Source organism: Drosophila subpulchrella, chromosome 3R (genome assembly GCF_014743375.2).
Source record: "Drosophila subpulchrella strain 33 F10 #4 breed RU33 chromosome 3R, RU_Dsub_v1.1 Primary Assembly, whole genome shotgun sequence".
NCBI classification, from domain to species: domain Eukaryota; kingdom Metazoa; phylum Arthropoda; class Insecta; order Diptera; family Drosophilidae; genus Drosophila; species Drosophila subpulchrella.
In genome coordinates this window covers 5,947,657-5,957,844 of record NC_050609.1, presented here as the reverse complement: position 1 = coordinate 5,957,844, position 10,188 = coordinate 5,947,657, and positions in this window count along the sequence as shown.

The window sequence follows — 10,188 nt, the reverse complement described above, 5'->3', positions numbered from 1 at the left end:
GCAATATTAATAAATATGAAGTATGGAATTTAAAACATATTAAAGGGTATTACTTTATATTCATTTTAAAAATCCTAGATAAATTGGGCCTGTGTTAATAGCAGCCATTCTCAATCCATCATCATTTAGAACCATTGTTTTTTTTTTCCTGTACAGTGTACGCTGTACACATATACAAAAAAAATGGCTCGCATGTCGCGTGGCAAAAGTTTTTAAAGCAACAAATAAACAAATTACGAGGAGCAACACAAGTGTAATAAATAAGCGCAACTGACAAAAACTGCACAAATGGCTGTCATTAGAGGTAAGATGGCGGGCGGAAGTGAAGGTGGAAAGGTGGAAGTGGGAAGGAGTGTGCGGGGGCGTGGCGAACGCCCTAATAGCAACCAGGTGTGCCATAATTGCCCAACGTTTTGCCAGAATGTGTGCTCGCTACAAAAACTCACATATACATATACACGGCCGCGGCAAGGCGAAATATCAGTGAAAGCAAGCTTAGCAGCTTAAAATAATTTATGATCCTTAAAGTAAGTAAACGGCTAAATGCCGGCATATGGCAGGTCAGCAATCGAAGGATGTATGTATCCCGTATGCGCCTGGCACGCACGGAAGTCAAGTATGTAATGTTAATGTCTGGTCAGCTGGAAAAACAAAGTAAATTAATTGTAGGTTCAGGGAACAGAGGCCAAACAGGAGCTAAGCCCACTGTCCGCAGGTCCTGCCCGATGTCCTGATGGCCGGCCAGCCGTCATTGCTGATTATCGAGTGCGGCGCGGTCACTGAAGACTTCCTGCTCCACTTTCTCCTTCGTCCCCTTGGCGGTATTGGTTTTTCAGCAAAGTGCAGCCAAGCGAAACCAATTTCCTACACACACACACACACACATTCTAGCCAGGACTTCGGCATGTATGTGAGTTTGTTTATGGGTGTGCGTCTGAGCGGCCTTCCTGTTGCAGAAGACGGCGGAGGAGCAAGGACCAAGGACGAAGGACGAAGTGGTTGACAAAGCGCGTGTTGATGCGCGTGTCAAACTTGCACTGCCTGACGGAAGTGTTGCCAACTAACGGCTGGCTAACGAGGATGGAGGATGCCAGAGGCGGGCCCACAGTTGGCCATACTTCTACTGCCGACCATAACAAGCTGGAACTATGTGTGCCACCATCACGACTTTAAGTCACCCATTACTCGAGAGACCAAAACCTGTTGCTAACTTAAAGGGGTGCAGTCAAGCTAGATATAGAATTATTCATTGGGGTCCCGCAGATATCTCTTTTATCCAAACACAATTGGAATTGGTATTGATATACGTTTGAGAACCCAATTTAATTGGAAGAGATTTCTGACCACGACAATGCTGAGGTACCAGAAATTCTTTGGCACAGAATATCAAACGAAAAAAAAATTTAGGGTGTTTCTTTCGATATGTAAAAAAAAATTTTTTAAAAATTAAGACAAAAATTGATTGACGTCTTATTTAAAATAATAAAAACGGCTTCATTTTTGTTTTTATAAGAAGTCAGCTATTTTGAGATATACCCTTATGATAATGGCAAACCAAGAACAAAGTAAATGTTTAAGCCATAATTTTGGAACCCCCTAAATTAATTTATGTTTATTGAAACCGACCATAATTAATGACTAGTGAAAGGGTTCTTAATAAATATTATTAAAAAAACAGAAAATACATTTCCAAGAATAGGGGTAAATTAAAAATATTTTTTATGCTGATTTTTTAAGCAATAACCTTTCGAATTTGCTAGAACAGGGTATTGTAAGCACTTGGTTGACTGACACGTAATATATCAATGCACCTCGCCGGGCTGCCTGTGAGCGCTTGAAATATGGCTCGGTCCCAGGATCGTTTGTTGTTTACTTATGCAAAGTACAAACAGCAGAAAACTTTTCGAAAACTTAGGCACACATTAGGCAGAAACGCTTATTTGCTTAGGCAGCTCGGTATACTTATATATACTTGTACTACTTCTACTGTATAAAGGGTAGCTGAATATGAGCTTTCCCCACCCAATTTACCTACGATAATACCACATTCTTGCAGAACATTTAAGTTCTATTTTGGCCCTTTTTCCAATTCCTATTGGACTTAAAGTTCGATTCAATTTTTTACCGTTTGCCAATGCCCTGCGGCCAGGTCAGGCTCCACCGTATGTGGCTTTCCCGATGGAGACCCTAAAAAAAGGAGAAAAAAAACGATAGGAAAATAAAATCATTTGTTGACAATTTGTTTAGCTGCTGTTGCCACTACAAATTCTCCGTTTTTTTTTTCCCCCAGCTGCCTTGCAAGTTGTTTGGCCAAATTATTTGGTATGCAAAACACTTTCGGCAAATATTGATTTTGGAAATTTGTTTTAAAAACAAAACGACAAGGAAAAGGAGCAGGAATAGGAATAGGAATTTTTGGGAGAAAGGGCGGCGAACGCGACATTGTAGCAGCTTCGTTGTCGTCGTCGTCGCATTAGACGACACTAAAAGTCGTGGCATAGTTTCTGGGTTTTTCCGAGGGCGTGGTGAGAGGGTGAAGGCGTACCAAAAGTCGCACACTGACGTCATAAAAAGGCTTCCACGGCCACGGAAAACTCCTGCCGCTCGCTTTCCAGCTGCATTTGTATGCATGAACATTGACTGCAATGTCTTCGGCGGCACGTGATGTGTGGCACATGCCACTGCCATCGCAGGATCCTCCTCTAGGTCCTTCCATCTCCTTTTGTAACCAAAAAACTGGAGCCATAGCCCCTTTAAATTAGCTTTAAAAATGCCCATGCAGCCGCCTCGTATTTTGTGCGGGCTCTCTGGCTCGCTTTTCAATGGCTGCATCCCTCGCTTTTGGGCCACATTTAATTAGCTCCCGGCTAGCTGCATAGCTATGGTTATGGTAGTGTGGCTGTGTGCCGGAGAGTCGCCGCAAGTGCAACAACCCGAAAATTTGCATAAATAAAAGCGGAAGACCCGCACACTGCAAAAAAATTAAATTTCTTTCGAATTTTTATTAAAACGGAGGTCGGGAAAGTTTTTCAGTTATTTTAATCATTGAAGTTGGATAAATACCATATAATTAGTTTCACACAGCCGCATTATACCCAGGATTATATACCTTTACTTTTATTCATACATAAGGAGGTACAAGTCAAAATTGTTTTCTGCCCAATAATATTTTTTAAAAGTCTGATCCCCATTGAACTAGAATTTTATTTCGCGCGTCCCAATTTTTCCTTGTTTACTTTTACGAATGTTTTTCTAAGGGCAACGTTCAGTATTTTTAAGTTCACCTATAGACAAATGGTTTCCGCAAAAAAATCTATATATGAATAATATATATGCAAATAATGTGTTGCTGAAAAAAGGGGTGGGAAAAATATAAACGCCATTTGCGTTACAAGGAAAATGAACTTAAAAGAAAGCCAGAATACAGTACAGCAATGCCTATTAGTTTTTTCTATCATTATTATTTAAGGTGTGTTTTTCTGTAAAGCCTTTCAATCCTTTGAATTTTGAAGAATTTCTTTCGTAGTTTTTCTGAGTATGACTGTATTTTTTTGAGTGTAGCACGCCGCAACAGCCTGTGACTGTATGAATGTCCTGAATGCCGCGAATGTCTGTTTGAATGGATCCTGGCAGTCAAAGCAGTCGGCAGTCTGCGTCCGGAAAGAAGAATTTCGTCCGCGGGCAGGTTCACCCACAGACAGAAGGGCCTCGTGTAAGTGCAAAGTTTTTCGATTTAAGTTCATAATTAAAATTGAATTCTGGCTGGCTTTCTAGCAGCACTGCGTTTTCCAGACTCACACACGCAGTCCGCGAAAGTTTAATTATGTTTAAATTTTGCATGCCTTGCGAAGGTCACAAGAATTTGCGGTGAATTTCGCTTTCAACCAAGAATGGTAAAAGCCAGAGATCGAAACACATGTGGCCAAGAATCGTGAGTGTTGCAGTCGAAACACAATGGTATGTAGCTATAGTAGAAGCTAGAAGATTGGTGCGTGCCAACTGCCATAATTTGGGCAATCCCTGGAAAGCACTAACCTACCTGACAAGTTGCAGACTTGGCCTTCCACAGCCCCCGCCTGACATTTATTGAATAACTTGGGGTGCGCCTGCGAGCGCTTTCAATATTTAACTGCCGGCGTTAACGACCTCGAACTGTCAACAATTTTGCAGGCGCATTTCAAAAATTCCTGGAGAGCACTCGGCAGCCAAAAACTTTGCCGGAGTTGCGACTTGTCGAGTGGGGTTTCAACTTCTACATCTACTTCTTGTAGCCAAGAAATGTAGCCGAGCCAACTTGACGACAGCACCGCTGACATTGTGCAGGAGTTAAACATGTTGGCGGCTTGTAGATTATGGAAACTGAAGGAAGCGGCTGGCCAGGGTTTTTCATCTTGGCCCTTTGGCCCTCCCCACTGCCAATTAGGCAAAGTTTTTGGTCGACTCCGCAGTCCACACAAAAAATTCAGACGAAACGAACAAGCCTGAAATTTGCATTAGTCGTAGGCCCCACAAAGTTGTCAGTAGGCGGACAAAAAGTTTGCATTCAACTAATTATGTAGTTCATTATGCGACGAGTAGAAAGACAATTCTGCCGGGGCAAATAAACCTTTCCCAAATCGGGAAATAGTTGTTAAGCCCCTGCTCTTGGTATTTGAGTTGATTTAAAGTGCATTTCGGGTTAAAAAGAATTTTAGGGAAGCCGAAAGAAATTCCTTGATATCTTTTTTGTGGTGTACTCTTCATTTTCAAACGAAAAATAATTGCAACATTTTTTGATAAGGTGTTAGACAATTTTTTTATTACTTTTTTATATCATGAACAGAATATTTGGCTGCTTTACATTTCAGGTTTGGATTCTAACTCTATTAAATAACTTCATTAAAACAAAATCATAAAATTCTTCATATTTTCGATCACTTTATGTTTATTAGTTGTTTATATCAAACAAATTTAAAGTTATTCCTGGCCATAGTTAAATCTTTTTTAATTCCAGAAATATTTGTTTAACTCTCCCTTAATTTAATGGCCCCTTAATGTTTAATTTGCATTGATTTAAAGTGCATATTTGGGTAACCGAAATATGTACAAACGGATTGTGCGCATAAGTTTACCTTTGCAATTCGGCAATTTAATAGCATTGTTGCGGCTGCTGATATCTCAAAGGCGAAAACCACAAAGCTGTGCAATTTTCTTCTAATTGGCTTTTAAATGCGTATCCTTTTCGCCTAAAAGTGTATATGCCGAGATTTGAATAATAGTGATTAATGACAGAGGCAGAGGCAGCCGGAGGGCGTTTTTCAATGGGGTTTTGTGGGGATGAACATGAGAACAAAAGTCATATACGGTGCTTCACCGTGTGTGGAACTGGAGAACTGCATTCCGGCATTCCATCATCAATTTGCCCGGCTTTTGTGCATTTTTCAGCAGACAAACAGACAACAGCCAAAGGCAGCGCCGTATAAAATGTTATTGTGCATTAAAGTCAAATCAAAGTGTGTCACATTGGCAGTGAGGAGCTGGAAACTCGGATCTGGGATGGTGTTTTGGGGGCGTTCTCGGGGTTCTCGGGAGTTCTCGGGGCTTTTTGTTTGTTTAGGCTAAGAGGCAGTCGACAAAACAAAGTGAAATGTTTTATTTATGGGCTCTGTGTGTGTGTCAGTGGGCGTGGCAAGTGTCATATGCGTCGTAGCAACAAGACAAACAGTGAGGAGGACTAAGGCAGCTGGCAGGATTCTGGTTCCTGAATCCAGGATCCTCCTTAGTTGCCGTCTCCGTTTCTGGCTGTCAGCTGCCTTGCAAATGAACAACTTTAACAAATGCAGGGCGCCTTTACCGCTGCCTTTTCCTTTTCCTTTGCCCGAGATTGTCACAACTTGAAAGATTTTCGCACAAGTCAAACAGACTGACAAAGTCGACAATGATGGGGAGGGACATGAAAGTCTCCTCCCCAGACGACAAGCTCTACAAAGCCCAGACGGGGTATCAAAACATACCCCCCGAAACACCACTCATACATACATTCAGAGGGAGTTGGAGAGAGGGACCAAGGCGAGTCAACTTTCTAATGTTATTTAAAGCACTTTAAGTGCCATATTTCCTGCTGCTTCTACTACCAAACACAACCGCCCCCTGCAGTCCGCTTTATTTATTATGTGGCGCTGCTGTGCTTACTTTTGGCACTCCGGCAGGAAGAATCAAGTAGTTTTTTATGTTTTCCGGCTGAACTGCAGTGCCAACAGCCAGCGGCCCAAGTTTGCACTGAGATGAAAATTAAATTAAATTGGGGTCACTCGGTGGTTATTTGTGCAGAGAAAAGCCATGATATTTTATGGCTTCTTCTTATAAATATTTAAAGGAAAAATCTGTCATAATCAGTGGATATTTAAGTATTCTATTCTTCTTTCGTGGTCTTTGAACTTGCGTTTTATTAAAGAATTTAATTTTTAAATACAAAACGACGTATATTAACCATATATAGGTAAGGACAAACAATAAAATATGGGAAATTAAAAATAATAATTTTTTAAATGTATTTATAACATTAAATAATTTTGTTGTTAATTTTAAAACTTGATCCAGATTTGAGTATTGGAACTAGGTATTAGTATTTAAGAGATTTCCAAACCAATCCTCTCTACATAAACTACGTTTCTTATTAAGATTCCAAAAAACTCCAAAGGTTTAGGAAATCTTCAAAAACTATCTGAGAAGGATGGGATTTCAGCTAGCCTTCACGATTTTCTGCAGATTTATGTGTGTTACTCCTTGACCATCTCCATTTGACCCTGTACATATTAGTTTGATCTTTATTTTTTTTCGGTGTGAGCCAATGCAGCGGCAACTCGAAACTCCCAGCTGGCAGTCCCGGAGTCCAAGGCTGCTGCCTTTATTCAAAAGTTTAGTCAGCCATTGAGAGCGTCGAGTGCGACGTCGTCAGTCAGGACTCGCGTGGCTCTACTCCGGCGGATATCTCGCCAATGTTTGTTTTATGTTGCAAACTTTGCCAGCAGAAGACGAGGACCAGCTGCAGCAACTCCAGTTCGGAGATGCTCCTCCTTGGGCCTTTGCCGGCACCGCAATTTAATAGATTTTCTATGTAAGCCTCTGCGGTCCTCAGATTTGACACCGGCGACCACACAGATACATACAAAGATACAAACAAGGAGGTGGGGGTTTTGGGGGAGTGAGCCCTTTGTGTAGCGCGTCCTACCTGCCTACAGATATTTTGCACATCACAAGGACACAACACAACTTGACGTCGTGTGAACCTCAACAACTTAAAATGTAAATAACTTTTCAAGTGGTTTCACAAAGTTTTTGGCCTGAACCGAGCCACGCCCCCCGCCCCCTGCCCCCTGTGTGTGTGTGTGTGTGTTGGTGTATCTGTGTGAAGTGCCCTGGCACTCAAGTGTTTCGTTTCAATTTTCGCACGAGTTTTGCAATCCTCTCTCTACCCCGCCCCCAAAATTTTTGCTAACCACCCCCACGATTCTAGCCCAAAAAACAAATACCGGCCAATGCCTGCAAATTAATTTTGTTTTGATAGACTTTCGAGCATCCGGCCGAAAACAAAGGCAAAAGTGGAAAAGAAGCGGCCGGCTGGCAAACACTGCGTATGCGTAATGTGGGTAGCTGCATTTTGCCATTTAGACCAAAAACTGCTGCAAATCAATTAAAATCCACGCGGCACACACTCGCATTCTAAAATGCTAAAACACAGAAAAAAAATTGGGGGGAGGAAAAAAGAAAGCATTGAAAAATGCCAAAGCAAAACCAACAGCAAAAATTTTTGTTTGTTAAAAATGCAATTTATATGCGCAATGCAACGCATCGCGGCAAAAGCAACAAACAACATACAACAAAACGGTAGCAATAGCAATAGCAAACATCCACAATGGGCGGGGAAAAACGAAGTTTGATGAATTTTCACGCACAGCTTCACGGCAATCAACGCTTCATTTTAACTAAATGATTTTCAGTCGAAAGGGTGGGTCTTCGGCATATTCGGCAGCACATTTAAATGGGTTCTGATAACGATATATATGAAGAATGTGGCATGCGTCTGCCAGAGCGAAAGCAATATCGTTCAGAAATATGGAATCCCTAGAAAACGTATTTCTGCAAGTGGAAAATACAGCTGGGTCTGCTGCACAATTGCTTAATAACACTCAAAAGCCTTTAAACCACCACAAAATAGGTGAGGAAGTTCACAACTAGGTAATTTGTAAGCATCCATTAAAATGGACTCAAGAAACACATTTGTTTAGTTTAACATTTAAGTTAATATTAAGTATGAAGATAATAAAAGATGTCATTTATGATTTTAAAGTAAAGTACATTTTTAAATAAACAAAAGTAAACCAAAATATGATTTTAAAATAACTTAAATTTATTTACAAATATAAACTAATAAAAGAAGCTTCTTTCATTGAATATTACCATAATAAACCATTATACTAATCTAAAGATTAAATAGAACATTATGTAAGTGCATTTCTTTTAAGCCAATACCAATGTGTATACATATACCCTTTCAGAGGTTAAGGTCGTAGCAATGAATTACTATTTCAAATTTCAATCAAATTAATAATTTCTAGAAGCAGTCTTTCTCCATTTTCGTAGGTAAAGTAAACCCAACTCTATTGCACCATGGCCAAATCTCTTTTATGATAATTCATGTGAAGCCAAAGAAAGCTGTGGAGAAATTTGCCAAAACGAAATATAAGCATGGCTGAAATCCACTTAAATAAATTGATGCTTTACTACTCAAGGCAAGTTTTGTGGCCTCCATTTCGCCCCCCATTCATTACACTTACTATACACCACAGCCAGACGCGTCGCAACTTGGAGAAACCCCCTAGTCCCCCTCCAGTTACGCCCCTGGCAAGTTGCAGAGTTGCAGAGGCGCCACTTGCGTAAATTGGCAGCATTGTAGTTGAGGGATTAGTGAGGCATTAAACGCCGTTTTTGCACATTACACGCGTGTAAAGCGCAAAGTCCATGCCGCCCACTTCTCAGGCATCCCCCCCCCCCAGTAAGACCCACTCCACCTCCATATGCTGTGTGTTTTTCGCTTTAAAGAAATACAAGACAGCGAGGCGAGTCGTTCGTCGTCCCTTCGGCGAAAGTTGGTTGTCTTGCCGGTTGGCAGTTGCCACTTTGCTACTTTCCACTTGCCAGCTTCCACTTTCCAGTTGCCGCTTGCCACTTGGCCCGCGTTTAACACTAAAAGGATTAAGCGGCTTAAGTCTGATGCGAGAATTTGCTGCGTGCCACTTGGGCCTGGCAGAAGCAGAAGACACTGCCATTGCCACTGCCACTCGTAAATTGCCAAATGTAGCACGCTGGGCGTTGCACGTAAAGCAAATTTATCCGCGGGTCTGGAAATCGTCATCTGCTCCCAGTAGAAGAATGCCTTAAAAAAGGGCTGAAACTGGTTTTAATCATTTTAATGGCCAGTCAAGCAGCAGACGAACGTGCTGACCTTGCAAACTGGCACTTAAGAACCATTCCAACGCCGCAAAATATGCGAGCACAATAGATAAATAGTTCGAATTTCACAAGGTGAAGATAAAATACTCTTATATACAATCAAAAATATCTTAAGGCATTTAAACAAATGTTTAGTTTAGTCGTAGGAAATACAAGTTCATAGATAGATAGAAAAAGTGATATGTGTATATTTCACTAAGAATATTAAATTGAATAAAAGATTTAAAAGCTTGGTTAATAGTAATCTTTTTTTCTAAATTCTTTTTGAAAATCTATATTTTTGAATGATTGTTGATTAAACACGGTATAATACTAAAGTTTTAAAACTTTCCCCTGGCTAAATACCTTGAGCTTGCATTTCCTGCAGCTGTTTTCCACACTTCAACTTCCAGCGCAATTATTCGCAGAGCTTTTGCTTCAAGGCAATGCAAATGCATTAACAAAATCATAATATCCTTTCATTTAATTTTTGCAGCAAAAAATGCGCGCTGTCACAAAGTGAACGCCATGACAATGAGCAAACAAGTAAGCGGGGCTTGGGTCGAATAATGAAAGAAATAACCAGAAAAAAGTGAATGGAAAATGGGGTGAGTTGAAAAAGAGGGGGGTAGAAATAAAAAAAAAGACCCTCTGGTGGTTTAAGAGCGACCCCAGCTAACTGGCGCCCCTCGAAACATTGAGTATGTAGTATGAAAA